Source organism: Colius striatus, chromosome 1 (genome assembly GCF_028858725.1).
Source record: "Colius striatus isolate bColStr4 chromosome 1, bColStr4.1.hap1, whole genome shotgun sequence".
In the NCBI taxonomy this organism is placed as follows: domain Eukaryota; kingdom Metazoa; phylum Chordata; class Aves; order Coliiformes; family Coliidae; genus Colius; species Colius striatus.
In genome coordinates this window covers 160,249,951-160,269,014 of record NC_084759.1, presented here as the reverse complement: position 1 = coordinate 160,269,014, position 19,064 = coordinate 160,249,951, and the positions used below count along the sequence as shown (strand labels likewise).

General features: G+C 37.6%; 1 long non-coding RNA gene across 1 annotated transcript in view; it reads right to left on the bottom strand.

The window, feature by feature from the left end:
• Positions 1–19,064, bottom strand: part of LOC133625005 (uncharacterized) — a 163,447-nt gene that overhangs the window by 32,392 nt on the left and 111,991 nt on the right. The window contains exons 2-3 of the long non-coding RNA XR_009818304.1: positions 12,589–12,703; positions 11,083–11,194 (exon numbers count right to left, since the gene is read on the bottom strand). This is a non-coding gene — a long non-coding RNA (uncharacterized LOC133625005). The remainder of the gene's footprint in view (positions 1–11,082; positions 11,195–12,588; positions 12,704–19,064) is intronic.

Below are 19,064 nucleotides of genomic sequence, written 5' to 3'. Positions count from 1 at the left end.
TGAACCATTCCTCTCCTGACAGCAGACATTCATTTCCTGTTCCCAGCCTCTGCCAGGGTAATAACAAATGTATTACCCAAGTCAGCTCTAGCACTTGGTAGCAAAACGAACCAAAGAGAACACGCAGTACAAATTGATATACCTAATATTTTCTCTTACCCACATAAAATCCAGAACAGAGAAAAAAAGTAGAAATATGTGAAAAAAGAATTGAAAAAGAGACTTGAGATAAATTCTAAGAATTTCTTGACATTATTTTTCTATTGCCACAATATAATTTCTGTTTTGTTTTTTTTTTTTTAAAGAGTCTCTCATGAATTATTTATACATCTATCTTATCAATATTTGAACTACTTTATGCTTTCTGTTAAAATCGTGTGGATTTACTGGAAGAGAAACCAAACAGCAGCTAAAGAACCACCTCTTCCTGTTGATAACCAAACCTGATCTCTATATGCTCATAAATTAGCATCTGTTGTCTGGAGTTTCCCCTGTAGTGGTTCAGCTGTGTTTTCCCTAGCTATTGTTTTGTTTTCATCCCTGGGAGTTTTGTAAAATTCCTCCGAAACTGAATAATTGGGGAAAAATAATTATTGGCTGTTACTATGGTAGCAAAAAAAACCCAACTCCAAAACAATAAAAAAACCCATAAAGCCCAAAACTTTAGGCAAACTGATGACTCAGAGCACAGCAACATATACCAAAGCACACAAGTGCTTTGTCTGTGAATAAAGCTGTCTTGAGACCTATTTAAAGGTGTTGAACTCAGGGAACAATTGATAATGTACTCTTTTGTTTAGAATAGAGTATTTTTTTCCCTACAGAGCAGCTGTATTGCATTACGTGTGGCATTAATTAGCACATATATATTTGTCTAATACATATCCTCCACAGAAACTCTTTTAAGATAACATTAAGGTCAAACCACTACATGCTCAGAAATTAAAGCCAAACTAAAACACAACTATAGAAAATCAATTACAATTGTTTTTAGGCTTTTTCACCTCCTCACTCAGAAAAACAAAAAAATACTTTTTAATTACTGACTCAAATGCCATTTCTTGTACTCAAAAGCAGAAGGAACTCTCCTTCTGCTTCTGGGTTAATGAGATCAATTCTCAGCTATTTCAGGCAAACACAGTGCATAAACACAGACATGAAAATACCAGATTCCTTAAAACAGCTATGACTTTTGCAATGATGACTCCTGTCAAGAATCTGTGCTAAAGCTTTATTCCTGTGACGTCTCAAAACCATCTTCTAATTTTCATTCAAGTTTGTTTGTTGCCAGGTCACTTTTTTTTTTTTACTACCCTTTACCTTAAACCCCTCCTTCTTCATTTTCTAAAATATCCTCACATATGCATACAGAAAAAATATTTTCCCTTTTGAATCTTTATTTTCTGTATCTAAAGACTTTGATTTGCTCCTCTCGATTTCTGAAATGTACTCTCATTTATAGCCCTGTAGACTACAATCCTTCAGTTTTATTCAGTTGTTGCCATGTAATTTCATTCTCACTGAGCAGCGATAAACTCCAGATGTGGTTTTATCTGGACTTTGATGGGTTTAATGCTTCTCTGCTGTCATTAGGAATCACTCCTCAGATCCATTGTGGAAAATATCATCATACTATCCTTCTCTTAGGCTTTGTATCAATTCATGTATGACTGAAAACACAACACTAAACTATACTGAAAAGAGTATTACATTGTCACACCTTTTCATGGAAATTAGGGCTAAAGGAGACTTCTAAATTATCCAGTTTTCATTTCTTTCTTTCACAAGGCAGTATATTTCATCAAAATATCTCTACCAAGTCCAACAACTACTGTGAAACCCAATGTTTAGCAGTCGTCAAAAGTCCTCGTTTAACCTAAACTAAGGAATACAAGAGAGAAGGCTTTCCTTTATTTAACATGATGGTCGCATTGTGAAGCACCTCAAAATACAATACAACAAATCTAAGAAACAAATCAAAGAAAAATATTTTATTCTCAGTTTTAGGTTCTTGGTTCACCATATATTCCCTATGAGATATTCACATCCCTAGGTGATGGATGAGGTAGTTATTCACAAACCCTCCAGTCCACAGGAAAATAGCTGAGAAATAAGGGGACCGAAGCAGAAGACAAAAAGAGAGTCTTTTAATGGTAAGAATTCAGTAGAAGGAATGGTGACAGAATTTTCAATAGTTGAACTGCCTCCATCACCTTATTTGCAAAGAAAGCAAACAAATAAAGTCTTTTGAATGATTCTCTATAAACAGCTTGTTTTAAAAGTAATTGACAGTGATTGCTATAATTCTTCAGTCTGAGGGGAAAGAAGCTGAAATTCTTGCAACGTAAAGCTGAAAGCCCTTTTTCCTCATTGACTGAGGGAGTCAAACTTATTTTATCCTGGTATTGCATTTAAATACATGTAAGTATAAAACAGAAGCCAAACAAAATAAAACAGTGGATTTTAGAAACCAAGAGTGGATTTGATAGTTTTCACTCAAAGGCAAATTCTTTAAATTAAGTAAAATTTGAGTTCCTGCAAATATAAACACTTTGCTATAGAGCTGATATGGACTTAGTCTATGAATGTGCTCAGCATTTTTGCTAATGCATTTCTTTTTCAATACTGTAATTTCAGAGTTGTGCAAAAGCTACAGGATAAAGTATGGTCATTGACTGCTCTTCAGTTTAAAAGCACAGATCAGTAGCTCAGTGTCACCTTGAAATAACACAGGGCTATGTGGGATAATAGATCTGTATATTTGCACTTTAGAATTCATGTAAGTGTGAAACTAACGGCATTAGCAAAAGCCAGGCAAAGCATCAGCAAGCAAGTTGTAAGCTTTCCTCACCTCAGTCAGGGTCTATTTCACCCCTATTACTACAGGCCAAGGCAGAGACTGCCAGATGTGTCACTTCTGTGACAAGAATTTCTGATGCTCAACAAAGGGCCAAAGATAAGACCAAACACATTGTCTCTTGTCATCTCAACTAGGATTTGGGTACAGGTATCTGGAGAGAAGATCTAAATGAATAATGGCAAATTGTATCTTTGCTATAGAACTCAAGAAATGTGAACAACTACTGCACCTTTGTATTCCACCACTGTGATAGAATTGAACAAATATAATAGTATTTTTTAAAAAAAAAAGTGTCCTAACTATAAAACACATTACAAATGAATGAAAATGAAAATAGCAGTTCAATGATGCAGAATAAGATGGGTCCAGTACTAGATCAAATGACATGCTAACATAAAGATATCTCAACAGATCTGAATGCATTTACCTCAGCAGAAGAGTTAACATAGGAATATCACAGAATGGCACAGCTCACAGCTGATGATTGTAAAAGTCAATGACTCTCTGTGCCAGCCTCACCTGTGAAAGCCATCATGACAGCCAGTGAAAAACCCATGACAACATTATGAAGAACTAATTATGTGCACAACAGCTCACAACAGTTTCCCTGGGCCAGTGTACATTACTGCTTTGAGCACAGAGGGAGAGAGGTGGCGTCTGTCTGTACTAAACAATAAAGCCCTTAGATGCATTTTAAAAGGCACCTCAGCGACTTTGCCAACTGTTTCTGAATTTTAGAGCTTTTAGACCATCTAGCTTTTTAGGCTTTTACTCAAGATGCAATTGAGAAGAAAAAGAAACCTATAGCTTTGCTTCATGATGACTTTAATGTACTATTACTAAGAGGAGTTAACTTGCTCAGGCTGAACTATCCTTTTTCAAAAATTCAAGTACTTTGATTTGCCACCCAAAAACCACCGAAAACTACAAATCATTTTTGTTTATTTGAGTAATTACTGTTTTGAATGTGCAAACTTATAAAATTCTTCCACATCTACCTAGACAATTAAAACAAAGCTAACTTGATTTTTTTGTTTTCTATTGTCGTGTGTTAACAAGCCTTGAACCAATTTGTTTCACATACAAAATCACTCTAGGATTGCATTAATATTACCCTGAAATGGAATGCAGTCTTGGCTACTTTTGCCATATACTTGTTTCTATTAAAATATTTATTACAAGAAAACGATGTTAATGTCAACTCAGACCTGGTTAATCTGCTCCTAGCTTATCCATATGTCTGGCTAGTTGAGAGACTTAAGTGGTAACTAATCTAAACAACATATGTATCGCTGATTTACTGACCTAATTTTGTGTTAATTCAAGTGAAAAAATGACTTTAGCAAGTGTGTCAGATGAAGCTGGTCTGATTAGAATTCTGTAAAAACTAGAAATAAGTTGTCTTAAGTTAAACACTGGTCTAATTCATGGATTCTGCTTATTGTTTTATATTTAAAGACTCTGAGCAGGACAGACGAAAATGAACATATGGACAATCAAAGCACAGAAAACTGTAAAAGGCTGTTTTCAAAATATATATATCTATTTTTAGATGGATTCTTCTGCTGGCAGATGAGAAAAACACAATTACATAATAATATGCTTCTGCAACTTCATCATTTGTCTATAATAATGCAGCAGGCTTTGCTGAACATGAAAAAAGAAATCCTAAGTCGATCACAGAAGTGTACTGAGCGAGGAAATGCTCTTGATCAGAGGAATGGCACACACGGAGACCATTTCCTGCTGTAGAGTGTGCTGCTAAGCACTAATCTATTCCCATGGAGATGAAAACTGAGGATGAAGGGCAAAGGCAATCCTGCCTAGATTTTGACCTATGGCTCTAGGGAGATTAGCCATTTTAAACAGGTAAAGCGCTCAAATAATATGACAATTCCAGGGTTTTTTCTGTGTTTATGTGTAAAGCTTTCCTCCTCCCTCTGAATAAAATACTTTTTCACCAATTTACCTCTGAATTTTTCCCTTTATCCTCACTCTTGTTCTTTATACATACTTCAGTTTCCTGGTCTACAGGCTTATCTAGTTTAGGTATAAATCAGGTTTCTGAAGGTGCTATGTCTAGTCTCCATGGAGAAACATTTTTATCTTTCAAAATTCAACAAGCATCTTGCTACATAAATGCAGCATTTGGAGTATGTACTTAAAATTGCATTTAAACTGCATACCTTCCCCATGCTACATCAATTGTATTGTTTAAGACCAAGCTGAGAACAGAGAGGACCCAAATGTTTGTTGCATCCTTCAGGTTATGCAGACCTATATCTATTTTTTTTGACAAGCACATCCTCTCTACCATTTTACATAAAGTGGTATTCCTCCACATTCTGTCTCTCTTGACAAAAAGATGGCTCCAGCAACTGCACTAGGGAGGAATATGGTCTTGTTTCTTTCATAAAGCAGTGGACCTACTTACATTCAATGTGGTGAACCTCATTTTACTAGGATGCAGAGACATGCACTGCAACCTTAAGTGCTACCCAACGCCCATTACTACCAAGGTCCTTTATCAGCAGCAGAAGAACCAGCCAAGCACTTCTGTTTCTTCTGGCTTGTTACTATATATGGAAATATGGGTCAGCTGTATGTACCAGTGCCCTGCAAAATGTCATGCAGAGCAGCTTCTCCAGTTTAGTCTTGCTAAGACTTTTGTCCAAACTGGAGTGATGTTCTTCATCGTCCTTTGGTTGTCCACAGCCCTACCTCCCAAATTCTTGTAGTCTACCAAGGGTGCAAGCTGCAGAAAATAAATGCAAAGCTGTTCTAGGCAAAGCCACAACAGATTAGGGTTGGCTATAAAAGAAATCCCTCATCTTTTTAACCCTCCTTCCTTGCAAATGCCTTCTTCATTTTGCCTTAAGCTTTCTGGAAAAAATAGGATCAGATCTGTGAAATTCAGACAGATTTTGTTAGTTAGCTAGAAGTGAAGGATGAGCCAAAATCGAAATCGAAATTGAAAACTGTTCTCTCAGTAATAAGGATATAAGCTGCCAGAAGCCTGGGATGGAATACTTGACCTAGCAGTCTTTCCATCACTAATTTCATTGATTAAAGTGATCATTAGCAATTTTCTTAATTATACATAATATTCCTATTTTTCTATAGTTCTTGTTCTGTCCCCATCAAGTTCTTGCACATCAATTTCATCTTTTCTTAGTCTATTGGTATGGTTTAATATAAGAGATTAAAGAGATAATTAACTTCATTGCATATCTGTAAAGCACCAGCCTCCAAATTCACCTTCAATGCATGTGAAACTGACGGTAATTTTTTTATAGTATCTGCAACTTTACCTCCCCCATTGTTCATTCAACAATGCAGCATTTGAAAAGACACATTAATGAAGCAATATTATTGGCAAAGGCAGAGGATGAGTGAATTAAACCTACTAGATTTTTCTGACCTCAGTAGCCTGCAAGGATTTGGCAAGTGTGCAGCTCATAAATGTTCTTTTTTATAGTTACTGGTCAGGGAAGACAAGGGCTGAACATCCAGGGCTATCAAGATATGGGAAGATGATGTGGCACAGAGAGGCCCAAGCCAACACTTACTTAAGCCCCTAGGCTCTTGCACAATAGCCATTGATATTCAAAGCTATTATTCTTCCTACAGACCACAAGCCTCGAGCCAATGCTGCACCACTTCAGGTTGCTGGGGTCTCTCCAGGCCTCTGCTTCTGCAACATATTCTCTTCAAAAGTTGCACAGACATATAGAACAGAAGGCAGGAAGGAAGGGCAACTAAACTCAACTGAAAACTGGCCAAACATTAGGAAGCAGTCTTTCCTAGAGAACAGATAAAATAAATAGCATTCTATTTAATAAACAAATTTTTAAAAAGTATTAAATTATCATGTAGTGTGGGGAAGTTTACTGTATTTAATTAATAAATGATTAAATTAACAAAAGTGTTTTTTCCTGGGCCAGGTTTTTTGGTAGTTGGGGGCTACATGGGTGACTTCCTTAAACAAAGAAGTCAGAAGCTTCCCATGTAGCTCACAGGGTTAGGGCCAGTCAGTTCTAAGCTGGACCCTGTACCTGACCCAAGCCCAGCCAATTAGTGATGGAGGTAACGCCTTTGTGAATAACATATTTGAGAAGGAGAAGAAGTTGTTGCGCAGTTGTAAAACTGTGGCAGCAACAGGGAGGGAGAATGTGAAAACATCTCCGCAGACACCAAGGTCAGTGGAGAAGGAGGGAGAGGAGGGTGCTTAGGCACTGAAAGAAAGGCTCCCCCGTGATATGTAGTGAAGACCATGGTGAAGCAGGTTGTTCTCCTGAAGTCCATGGAGGCCACCAGGAAGCAGAGACCCACTCGCAGCCCATGGAAGAACCCACGCCAGAGCGGGTGGATGCCTGACAGAGGCTGTGACTCCATAAGAAGTTCATCCTGGAGCAAGTTCCTGGTAGGACCTGGGAGCCTGTGGGGAGAGAGAAGCCCATGCCTGAGCAGGTTTGCTGTCAGGGCTTATGATTCTGTGAGGGACTCAGGCTGGAGCAGTCTGTCCCCAAAGGACTGTTCTCCCGGTGGATGACCCACATTGGGGCAGGGTGTGAGGAGCTGCCCCCATGGGAGGCCTCATGCCAGAGCAGTTTGTGAGGAGCTGCAGCCCATGGGAAGGACCCACGCTGGGCAAATTCATGAGGGACTGTCTCCCATGGGAGGGACCCCTCAGTGTAACAGCGGGAAGTGTGAGAATGCCTCCCCCTGAGAAGAAGCAGAGGCAAAGTCCATCTGTAATGAACTGACCGCAACCCCCATCCCCTGTGCCACTGGGGGGAAAGGAAAAGGAGTCCCAGGAAGAGGGAGGGGAGGGGGAAGGTGTTTTCAAGATGGTTTCATTTCTCATCTCCCTGTTCTTATTGTTCCTTTAATAAATGAAACCTTTTTCTCCCTAAGTTGAGTCTGTTTTGGCCATGACACTAATTGCTGAGTGATCTCTCCGTTCTTATCTCAACTCACAAGCTGTTTGTTATATTTTTCTCTCTCTCCTGTCCACTTTGGGAGGGAGAGTGATATTATGACTTGATGGACATCAGGCTAAACCACCACAATGGGCCTAACAGACTTTTGCAGCAAGGCCATCCTTTGTTAGCCTTTGTATCTACCTAGATAAAGTAATGGGACTTCTACTCAAGTATGGGACCCATCTACTCAATTAAACTTAATTTTAGATATGTTTTAGAACTGAATACATTTGGGTCGTCAAAATCCCCACGGCTGGTATATAGCATGGATCCTAAATGCCATGCTTGTTTTACCTAGAATGGCTGGTCTGCTATATAGGGATATTTTCTCTAAGGTAGGTGCTAGTGCTGAATCGAATTGTAGTTGTAAATACACAAAGTATAAATTCAGTCCCCATATGGTCATATTCTCATGAAATAAAATCTGTTAACGGCCCTCTAACCACAATTTAGAGAATTGTGTACTGGCACCTGAAATCAATGCATGTGTTCTGGTACAAAGATCATTCTTCTATCTATATTTCTGCATTCTACTCACGGTCTTACCTCTACTTTCAGATGGAATTCCACTTTATTACATCTTACTTTACTTAGAACAGTGATAATTGTCAGTGTTAAGATATAAGGATTTTCCACATGCAAATAAAAAACAACAGTAAAACCCTTAGGGAATTTTAGGGTCCCTGCTACATTGCTATCTTTAATGTTAAAATTCTTCTTGGACTAGGGATTTTTGGAAAATATAAATTTAGGAATAAACCTGAGCTGATGGCAATCACATAGGACGTAAACAATTTACAATGCATGCCAAAATGTGAGCAGCTTTGGGATTTGCATGATAACCAAGACTCACCATTCTATACTGAACTTTTCTTTCTGCAGCCTCTTCTACTCCGAAAAAGAGAAATTTTTATATTTGGGATTTTTAATCTCCTCAGATGTCACAGAAATTTGGTCTTTTATGCAGGTATGACTCAATCCATTAACTACTTCATAAGCTAGAACAGGAGTGGTAAATTGCCATAACAGCTAACCCAAGTAGCAGGAAGACTTCCCTAAGGATCTGTTGTGTTCACACTAGGCAGAGTCATCAGGTACATGATGTCAGCTTTCTGCCTAACATTTTTTGTTCAGTTTTCATTTTTCCTTTGGGGGTGGTTATATTCATGGATAGATACAATGATTTCTTAAATGAATGTTTCCTAGACTTCTGTTCACTCTTACCTCACTGTTTAGAAAACATTATCTGTACATACCGATTTCACTATCAGATAAATACAATTCCCTTATCTACCCAAGACTTTGTCACATGTTATCACATGTATATACTTTCAATGGGGAGGCTAAGATGATGTTTAATAAATGTTATATTTCAGTTCATTGACCAGCATAATCATGTTCATCTTGCTCTTTTTCTGATGTGAGGACATTGGGATTGGTTTTAGCAAAAGTGCTTTTCCCATTCTGTTGTCAGCTAAACCTATAACATGAAACCATTTCCTCCTGGACGGTAAACAAAGATCATATTTTATCCTATGATGTCCTCATTTATCCTACAACATCCTTATATCCTATGATCTCATTTTCAATTTGTTCTTTTAGTTGGTATTTTGAGCAATATTATTAAAATATTAAACACCAAATGAAGGATTTAACTTCTCTTTTCATGGTACGCTACTATTGTACCTATAATGGAAAAGAATTGCTTGTCCTTGGGCCACCTTAAGATATAATGTTAGAAAATAAGTTACATGAAATTTAATACAAAGATTTGAAAGTGTTTCTGGGTAAATATTTTGGTTGTAAAACATACCAGATAGCATCAGCTGTCAGGAATTTTGAAATAATTTTCTAAGGATGTCCTAGCTCCTCTAGTTCTTCACAGACCATCTTATACAGTAAAACTTGATACTGTATTCTTCCACCAATACTTCACATGTAATTTTCAAGAGCAGAGCATAATTCTTCCCAGAAAAAAAAGCCACATTTTGAAAGTCTGTTTCCAGAGTGGCATCACCACGGAAAGCAGATGCGAAAACTAGAAGAATTTTGCTTAATGAAGATTACTCTCCTTCCTCTTTTTGCAAATGTAAAAGCATTGAAGTACAGAACACATTAAGGACCTTGAACTGCGAAATATCTGCCTGTGCTGATGAGTTCAGGTCTTAATGATTTTAAGACTGGGATCTCAGAAGAAGACCTTTAGGGGAATCCCTTATTAACTCAGTATTTCAGTATTTTCTACTTAGTCTGCAGTTTTTTGTACTTTTCTTTTGTCCCTTTCTCTTTTGGTAGTAATGTAGAGAAATACAGCTGATAATACGGAAAATGGATGCTGGTTCTATAATAAAGACAAAACTAGAAATGCTGCAAGAATGACAGCTATAGGAAGGATTTTTATAATGTAATTGCTACTCTGTAACTCCCTATTCACATTTTTTTTTAAGCCTGGTCTTAAAAAGTACTAAAAAATTCCATCCATTCCATCATAAAGCAGAAATCAGATATGAGAAAATAAATGAAAACAAAAAAATAGCATGCCACTCTTCAGTTAACCTTTCATGGAAATAAATAGGTGTATTCTCAGGTTGAACAAAGAGGAAGATAACAGGCAAGGGAAAACCATTCTTTTTCATTGTGCTTCTTGTCATCAAAGCCTAAGTTTCTTGTCAAAGAAGAATGAAGGTAGAGACTACCTAAGGAAAAAAATGTTAATCTCTCTGCACATTCAATGTGCTTTTAAATAAGACCCTCCCTACAAGTCACTCTTCAGCGGAACATCACTTTGCTCACCAATAGCCTGGGAGAGGCCAATGATGCAGAAGTCTTACATGGGGGAGACAAAGCACACAGTTTGCCTCACCCTGGCCCACTGTGTACCCAGGTGAAGTACATCCATGGGAAAGTATGTTCTTCTCCACTTTTCAGATGAAAATCCATCCAGTAACATTGTTATTACTAGCCTACTTTATAAGACATCTCTGAAATCCATAATCTCTTATGTCTAATTTTTCATTTGGACCTGAGCCACATCAGTTATTTATATTTAAATCTTTTTGTGGTGATTTGCCACTGAATCAGACAAATCAATCAACGTGACTGATCAACTCCAATTTCAAACTGTAATGTCTTTCTGAAAGTGTCAGCTATAGAGTAATATATATGTTTTTTAAGAGTCTAGTTTAACACAGTTAACCTCATTAACAGTGGAAGTCAAAATCTGTATTGTAGTCTTACCTCTGTCATTCACACATTGAGAGGCCTTGTCAATGGCTTATCTCCTTTTCTTATGGTGTCCATCATTAAAGGAAATAACAAAGAGCTAAACTTTGAAGTAAACTGCTCAGGTCTATAAAACAAGGAAAAAATAAGTCAAGTGTTAAATTCTGCCATGCTCTACTGAGATGTTGCTACGCCTCCTTCTCAATCTGTTCTGATACACACTAAACAGCACTTACCTTCACTGTCTACTGTGAACTTGCTTCATAATATTGCATCTTCATTACCTTTTACAACTGTAAACTGTAGTTAGTAGTAACAGAAAAAGGCAGTTTAATTTCCAAGGTTTTATTTATGCCGTTTTGGGATTTACTGAGACTTAAATGCATATCTACATTTGATCTTAGCACTCCAATTTCTACACATAAACAACTATGTAGTAGAAGAAGGAAGCCAGGACACTGTATCAGATTGTTAAGAAGCAAAAATTTCCAGGGACTTCAACTCAGAAAAGAATTATAAATGACAGCCATGAGAGACAGCTGGAGCAATAGCTCCCTTCCTCCCTCATTTCATCTGAAGCAGCTGAGATTGAACTGCCCTTGGAGAAATCTGTTTGAGCATGTGCTGTAAGACTATTATCAGGAGAAAACCAGAAACTAAATGCACTCGGCTCTAAAAGAAATTCAGAGACCACTCATAGAATGGCTACATCAGAACAGCATATGCTACTCTCTACTGAATTTAGTGGAGCCATCCTACAAAAAGACAGGCTGTGAAATCTGCCAAGTGAAGCTTGAAGAATAATAAAGTATTATTATGAAAGACAATAAGAAAAAGGCTATTATAAAGGAATTCAAATTTTACTTGCAGTTAGTTTACAACTTGCACGTCCTAAGCAGATATTGCAAATTATCCTACATAGGAAATAATCAAAGTCAGGAGGATCTTTTTCTCAGCCTTTCAGACTAAAGGTTTTATACATTAAGAATACATAATACCAGATAATTCTGTACTTTTATTTATTTCATCAGTTGCTTTTCCTCTTAGTGCTCTGTTCTTTGGGCACATATACCCTAAAGTGGGCTTTTCCTGTAACAATGCATCACAAATGAAGTGGTCAAATCTGTTATGGAAGAGACAATAATCCAGAAGAGAACAGGGACACCAAGACAAGCAAATATTTCAAAATTTGTCAGTTTGGTCCCATGAATATATAAAAATGTAATTTAAAGAGGTGATGAACCAGAATTTAAATAGTTAAAAAAACCTATATCCAGAGGCCCAGAGATAGTGGATATTGGAAAAATGTAGCTGTTTATGATGAAATATATGTTTAAGAGTGTTTCTGAATCAAAGAGTTGCCTGGGAATGGGCTCAAGAATAAGTGAAATTACTCTATCTTTTCTAAACCAGGGAAAAAACAAGATTATGCAGCTGCCAAATCTGGGCTCTATTAGAAGCAAGGCTATTTACATCTGAATAATAAACACTTCAGGGTTCACTGAAGGAATATTTGCCTACCTTTGGCTGCAGTCTATTGTCCTTCAGTTGTTTTGCATTTATTTTTGTGTTTGATTGAAGAAATTTCAAATTTCCTTTAATTTCGGAAAGCATGCATCTTGTAAAGGATCACAAGCTTGATGGGAAGAACAGGATATATTATTTATTTTCCTTTTTCCTCCTTGTCACTGTGATCTCAGGTTACATACATAAGCATCTCAGAAAATTCATAGGCTTCCCTGTATCCAAGCCTTCCAACTATTGGTCTGTCTGCTATGCTCTCTCCCCATGTCCAGGGTAACCTTTGTCACTTTTACATCTATAACATCTCTACTTTGATTACACTGTTCTCCATGCTTCCATAACCTTCCTCCTACTTCATTAGCAAACCCAACTGGATGACTTCCTGTGTGACCTACTCTAGGAGGTCCTTTTCTGGCAGGGGGATCAGACTAGATGATCTTTCAAGGTCCCTTCCAGCCCTTGAGATTCTGTGATACCTTGTCAATGCAATCTAGGTGCTGCCTTGACCTTACATGGCTTCTTTTACCAGTCTACCCAAGTGGCTCACATAAATCTCCATTTTTTTCCTTGGAAATCAACACAATGGCATCAGTCTTTCTGCATCACATGCAAGTCTCTTGCTCCTCAGAATTTGTGTTGCCTCCTGCTATTCCTAAGTTGAGACCCTTAACTTTCTCGTTCCTTTCATACATCCTTCAGACCTTTGTCCTATAATCCTATTGTGACCAAAATGTGCCTGAAACAAGACTTCAGTTCTGTGACCACTGTCCATGTTTCACCAAGGAACCCATTTTTTTTCAACTCTGTCTTTATTCCTTCAACACCATTCCTAAGCAATTTTATGTTTATCTCATGAGATAGTCAGTAGATAAATTCACTAAAGAAAAGAAAGATTGAGAAATAAAAATTAGATCACTTTGTGAAAAAATCAGACTAATACTTTGGTAAAATTTCTCAAAAAATCCTGTAGAAGTTCCACCAGCTATTGTTCCATGTATGTGATAATTTCTTCATTATAAGGGTTCATTCTTTTAGATTATTATTATTACTATTATATATCACAAAATCCTCAACCTCTGTACAAACATAAATCAATAGTGTTATAAAATATAAATTATAGGTATTAGATGGAGGAAAAGATGCAGCCTAAGAAGTGGTCTGAGATTCAGGGGTTTCAAATCAATTCAGATTTTATCTGGATGTAAAACCTTCTGTGTGCCTTATTAAGTTATTTCACGTTTCCATGGCTCTCTGTAGAACAACAACATTGAGTTTCCTTGGGATCACTGTTCTGCTATCTCTACCATTAGCACTGTAAACTTATGAGGCAGTCCCACCCACTACACATGTGAACAATGCCTGTAACAAGGAAATCCCAAACGCATCTGGGCTCCTAGTTTTTAACATATTATAAACACTCCTTTAAGAGTTTATTATTAATATAACAGTGACTAGTAATGCTGAAAAATGCTTTTCTTTTTTTTTTTTCTTTTTTTCTCTCTCTCACAAAGACACAGGCACACACCCACCATTCACACAGGCTTTCTTTGGCTGCTATCACCACCACACACTGACCTTTGAAATATGGAAATAAAAGTGCTCAGAAATAAAGCTGGCAGCAACAGCAGCCCAACTGTCGTCTTTTAGAATCTGAAACAAGTGGGGCCATAGTTTGCAAGCTGTCTTCATAATTACTTGAAGCAGTTGTCACTCTGGCTCTAGTTTGTTCATTAGATCCCAAACAAACAGCTGATATTTGTTAAAGCACATAAGCCACTTTGTTGAGGCAGGGTTCTTTATTGTGAGGAACCCTGCAGCTGCGAGTCACATGCAGTTCATAGTATTTCCTGATTTCCTTTGCTTTATTTGCTTTATTTTTTTTTTTACCAGAGAGAGAGAGAGTAAAAAAAATTAAAAATACAATAAGGTAAACATTAGCTAACATAAAGCTTGATAGGCTTAGAGTTTATGACCCAAATCTGGTTCCCATTAAACAAATACCTTTGCTGTGGTAAAGAATGCTTAGCAATAAGAAAGCAATGGATGGAATTTGAGGCTGCTGCACTCCAGTGAAACAATTGCAGCTTACAGTTCAGCACCTTCCCTCTACAGTAGCCTGAAGGGGAAGTGAGTGGATGACATTAGTTTGAGCTGAGACAGGAGGCTTCTGGGAAAGTCCTTTCTTTGCTCCCTTACAGCCTGAAAACTGAGGCTCGGGTCAATTGGCTGATGGTTGTGGTCATCTCTGATGAACCATTGGGTGGCTGAATGGGAAAAGATCACCTTTAGGTCTGCAGTTGACAAGTCTCCATGACTTCTAGTAGAAATAAAGGAAGGAATGGACAAGGTGTGCAGAAAGAAGAACTGGGAAAAAAATCCTGTCCAATGAGACTTTTTCAAGCCTACTGTGGCAAGACGAGTTTGAAAGAATAAAGACAATAAATGAGCTCAGTAGGCCAAAGAGGTTGAGACAATCTTGTACAGGACTAAATTGTTAAATAAGCTCTAGATGTGTGAACAGAGATCTCAGCCTGATCAGCTTCACAACATCATTAAAAGAAAGAATGTAATTTCTTTGAAAGTGAAGATACAGAAGAAAAAAAAAACCACAATGAAAACATATTTCATTTTGATAACATCCCCTGTTCCCTTTCCTGTTACTTGCAAGGAACTTTCTTATGTGAAAAGCCCTGTTTGTCAATTTTTCAGGTGATATGAAAGAAGTTACTGGTTGTCCTTGTTGAAGGAGAAGAATCAACTGAGGTGTTGTTACGGCAAATCTTTAAAATGTGCAGGAGGCAAACAGTCAAGGTGAGAAAAGAGCAGTAAAGGGAGAAAATGTGATTTATTTCTATCCTGTTGAGTTGGAGCTCCAAGCTCATTGTTGTGGAAACGTAAGCCCAGCACATTGTCTTGTCTGACATCTATGCACCCAGCAAACTTGTACCAGTGCTGAGCTGTTTGAGATATGCTTTTATCTACACAGCAACTGACAAAAGATACACTTCTAAACTGCTAATCAGTCTTCCTGTTAAAACAATGAAAGAAGAAAAGTGATATGCAGCACAGTGACATATTGGGCAGGCTCAAATTACCATTTCCATTGGGTGGAAATGGTAAGGCCATGTATTATTTAAGAACTTCAAGGAAGCCAGAAAAGAAGGTGAAGACTCTTAAGTTCTTCTCTCAGGAAAGGGGTCAAAAAAGGACGAAAGTGGGTAAGAGGTGAAACACATTTCACGAAGTTTACTCTTTTCCATTCAGTCACTTCCAGTCTTCTGCTGAAAATATATAAAAACACAGTATGTAGAACAAGTTACCTTTTCATTATTCATAATTTTGGCCTTTAGTTTCTCATTCTCTTTCCTACATAGTGGAATCTATAGCTTGCTCTTGATAGACCTAACCATGTCTTTCTGCTCTTGTCTGTGTCTGACTTTTATACCTCACGTGTAAGAGGCCAAGTTAGACCTCTATTATTTTGTCAAGCATTGAAGAAACCAAGGGTCCAGAGAAAAGGGAGTGGACAATCCAGAATCTCAGCAGAGTACTTGCTGCACCAATCTCAATTGAGGTATACCTATAATTCATCGTTATGAGAGGAGCTAGGAGAACTTCCTCAGTCACAGCTCTCAGCTATGTAGATGTGTATCCTATTAACTTCCTTACTCTATAATGAAACAAGTGCCAAGACATGAAATCCCATCCTTCCTTGCCTGCACTTTAAGGGGAAAAAAAGGGAAGCATGAAACAAGGAGAGGAACTGTAAGGTATACAACTAATTCCCAGCCTAAACCATCAGAGATGGGACTGCATGGAATGCTCTTGTGTGTGCCTGCTCCACAGGCTGGACATAATTACAGTGATCTTGCCTCTGATGGCACCAAGCCATTGCTGCCATGGGTTATCTGCCAGTGTAGAGACAAATTGCTGTTGCCTTGGTGGCAGTTTGTTGTGATTCTGCCTCAGCTGAAAGAGCTGGGCCTTTCCCATTTTAATATAACTTAAACCATGCCCTGCACCAACCACACTGTTAGGATGCAGAACTAGAAATAACATCATGGGGCAAACTTGCAAAACTATTTTGTTTGTTTGCTGATTCCCTTCCAAATCAAAGTGAATTGTTTGTGTGAAGGATGAGGTAGAACATGATGCTTCAGTACATAACCCAACTTGGGCAATTGATACAGGGCATGTGCTTCCACCTGCATCTATCCTGTGCTTACTGGTTTACCCATGTGCATAATTAAGCAAGTTTCATTGTAGCTTTGGCAAGCTTGGCTTTCCAAGCAGAAGCTTTTCATATTATTTGTCCTGGCACCTCTGCCAGAAAGTGCACCCACTGAAAAGATAACAGAATGTTTATAAGGAAAAGATGACAGAAGAGTAGCAGTAGAATCTCCTAATATACTTCTCCAAACATGCCCTTCAATACTAGAAAACTTTTTACCCTGTGAAACTGTAAAAGAAGAGGATGCAGTTAACAAAGAACAGAGAAGACATGCCAAAACAGAGAGGTACTGGGCATTGAATTGATTACCAAGCTGAATCCTCTGTAGAAAGTTTAACACTTATTGATTAAAAAACTCAGAGGCAGTAGTATGGTGACACAAAGATATATGTTAAATGTAACAATGAACATTGTAAAATGCTATATATCTCAACTGAGAAGTAGAGACAGTAAAGGCTCTCAATTTTCTTTACCTTCAGTAGATGTTTCCTTTGTCTCACCTGATAAAGAGAAATGTCTGCCCATACTTAGACGAGTACCATCAAGACTGCTACTGCTAGATGGACTGGGATTAGTCAATATTCAAAGTGCAAAGCATCTTAATAAAACAATAACACAGACAGTATGCATTGATCTTTTAATATCTGTTTTATTTTAATTCAAAACATATTTTAAAGAGGCTAAACTTGAAAGGAAAGTATCTAACAAGGAATTATATTATTTCCCTCCTTTTCTCGCTTTCCTTCTGTTTCCTGAATGTTATTTAAATTATTATTTAATTATTTTAAAAGATAGGCAGTGTTCTCCCTCAATTTAAACCGTGGAAAAAGAGTATTACAAAAAGTGACAAGACTATAATTCAAAGGAGAGGGTCACAGTACTGGCTTGTTGCTTCATTTTCATGACAAAGATTGTATCTGACATTTAATACACAACATCTTTCAAGAAATATAGTGAAGTGCTCCACCATTTTGACCTTTTCTTGGGTCTTTACTTCTGATTGGCCCATTCATTCCACTCTTTCCTAGGCATTATAGCCCTATCAGTCAAGAAAATAGAGATTATAATCCACTGTGAAACAATACACGTTTAAAGGAGGCACCATTAAGATTTTTAGGCCCCACATCTTCTGCAGCTTAGCAGTGTTGAAAATGGATCACTAGAAACTATTTCTCTTTTTTAATTCTTCTCCAAATCCTTGTAATAAATTAAGAAAATAATAAAGTCTTCAGAATTGCCAAAGATACTGTGGCCACAGCACCAAATAAGATCCCTAGGCAACAGGTTTGCATGAGGAACAGATTTGGCACAACTGACTGAGGATGCCTGTTGAGAGGCAGAGATTTTTGCTCATTTCCAGATCAACCTTTGTGCTACATCAGCTTTGTTTCTCTTTCTCTGATTCTCACTCTTTGTTCCCCTGCTGTGTATATTTTGTAGGAAGGGTAGTTGAAATTTAAATAAAACTTAAAAATTTCTCACCTGTAAGAAACATTAGCCAGTCACACCTAGTTCTTCTATGGCACTTTTTGACTGCAGATCTCAAAGCACTTCCTAAAAGTTGGAAGAGGCATTTTGAGGAATCCCCTGTGTTTAATTCAGAGGCTACTGTGGAGCCAGGAGTGGAATCCAATATTTGATATTCCCCATGCTGAGTGTTCTTCCCTAGGAACTAAAATCATTGCTGAAAACACTCCAGTAAAGACATGCTTTGGAGGCTTGTAGAAAATTAACATAAAAAATCAGGGAAGACTATTGAGCACTATCTGCATCTCCTTTATTCACTGTTGCTGTATTTTGTCACGAAAGAAACAGTGATTTGTATACTGCAATTCACGGCAATGACAAATAGATCAAGGAGTTTATGGCCAGTAGTGACTGACATCATCTCTGAATCATGTCCTGCAGTGCCCAAACCCTTAGCCATGTTACTGAAGATATAGTGAAGTACCATTGAAGTTGCTATATAGTTAATGCAACAGCAGACAGTGCATTGTTCAAGCAGCTCAGCAAACAAAATGGATTACCTTTATACAAAGGAGGAAAGTAAAGTAAAGAAGATACAAATGGGTAAATAAGAACTTCAGGGAAGGTATTTTCAATAATACAGAGACAGCTATAGAGAGAGCTTGACAAAAACTTCAGTCTGAAAAAAAAAACCAAAAAAGAAATCCCACACTTTTCATCGTTCCTGATGCAGAATCAGTAATATGTGCATGTCAGAGATACAGTTTTGCAGTAG